Source organism: Lipotes vexillifer, unplaced genomic scaffold, assembly GCF_000442215.2.
Source record: "Lipotes vexillifer unplaced genomic scaffold, Lipotes_vexillifer_v1.1 scaffold1094, whole genome shotgun sequence".
Taxonomy (NCBI): Eukaryota; Metazoa; Chordata; class Mammalia; order Artiodactyla; family Lipotidae; genus Lipotes; species Lipotes vexillifer.
Genome location: NW_006792775.1, coordinates 1,137,544 through 1,139,369, shown reverse-complemented (window position 1 = coordinate 1,139,369; position 1,826 = coordinate 1,137,544).

Here is a 1,826-nt window from a genome sequence, read left to right as displayed (position 1 = left end):
TGTGGCCTCTCCCGTTGTGGAGCACAGGCTCCGGACGCGCAGGCTCAGCGGCCATGGCTCACGGGCCCAGCCGCTCCACGGCATGTGGGATCCTCCTGGACCGGGGCACGAACCCGCAGTGAGTCGGGAGTCGGCAGGCGGACTCCCAACCACTGCGCCACCAGGGAAGGCCCAGATAGATGTCTTTGAAATGAATGCCTCAACAATCAAAAGCTTAGTGTCAGGCACTAACTTTACAAACAAAAAAGCTAATTATCAGGCATTTACGCTACAGGGGTGGGTGGATGGGTGAGTGGGTAGATAAATGAGTGGTGAGTGGATGGGAGGGAGAGTGGATGGATGGATGGATGGATGGATGGGTGACTGGTTGCATGGATGGGTGATTAAGGAGTGGATGGGTGAATAGGGGTATATGGATGGATGGATGGGTGACTGGTTGCATGGATGGGTGATTAAGGAGTGGATGGGTGAATAGGGGTATATGGATGGCTGGGTAGGGGGTAGAGGGATGGGTAAATGGGAGGAAGGCAGGGAGGGAGGGCAAGAAGGTGGGTGAGTAGTAACCTTCCATCACACCTAGTGCACCTCTATTAGTCGGCCGTATATTAAAGCTGTGTGCTTACCTCCATCCTCCCACTGGACCATAGGCATCCTGTCCTTGCTAAAGAAGGTGCCCAGTGGGGCTTCCCTGATGGCGCAGTGGTTGAGAGTCCGCCTGCCGACGCAGGGGACGCGGGTTCGTGCCCAGGTCCGGGAAGATCCCACGTGCCGCGGAGCGGCTGGGCCCGTGAGCCGTGGCCGCTGAGCCTGCGCGTCCGGAACCTGTGCTCCGCAGCGGGAGAGGCCACAGCGGTGAGAGGCCCGCGTACCAAAAAATAAAAAAATAAAAAAATAAGGTGCCCAGTGAACGTTCAATGAATGAACCGTAAACTACCAGTCTCGGAGCTGCACAGCACTGTAGAGACCCAGTCAACCCTCTTCAAGGCCCAGCTTCTCCAATGTCCCCCAGAGGGTCAGGGTCGGCCTCAGGCCCCGTCTAGCTCAGACCCTGCTTCTGCGGATGGATCTGTCGAGGCGCTCCTGGGGCTCAGGGCAGGGCAAGAGCGAAGAGGGCCGGTCCTCACAAGGCTGTGGCTGGTGGCTTGGCCTCTGGAGGCCAAGCTGCATGTGCAGAGGCTGGGGCATGTGTAGGGAGACGCCAGAGGTGGGACCGTGACCTGCTGAGAAGCTGACCACCTCTGGCCGAGGGATGGGAAGGGAGGCACGGCTCTGCGTGGCTCTGGACTGCAGGCAGGCTGGGGGTGGGGTTCATCTCTTCTGCAGAAAAGTGGTCCATCCTGAGCAGGGGAGAGGCCATCTGCCATCCAGGAGAAGCCATGGAGACTTCGAGGTCTGAAGAATGGAAATGGGGAGTTGGTGTCCCATTCTCCCAGAAAGGGAGGGGGCTGGGTGCTGGGCAGACAATTGGGGGTGGGGCTGACTCCCAGCACGGCTTCTTGTGGGTGCCTAGCCCACCCAGTCAGTGGGGGCTCATGAGGCTGAGCCCCCGGAGAAACCTCATCCTTTTTGGCAGGGGCAGGGGTGCCGAGACTAGTAAAAGGCAGTCCCAGGACCTGCTTCTGGCCCAGGGGTTGGGGGTCTCCAGACATGGGGTCTTTTTGAAAGAGTGGTGGGGCCCTGATTATGTGATGATGGTTTTAGAAAGGGAGAAGGGGGTGGGGGCAAGAAAGTGGCTCCCCCTGAGGACGGGACCAAAGTTGGTCTTGGGCAGAAGGGAGGGACAGAGGCTGCCATAGGCGACGAGTTCCCAGGGCAAGAGCTGGGGA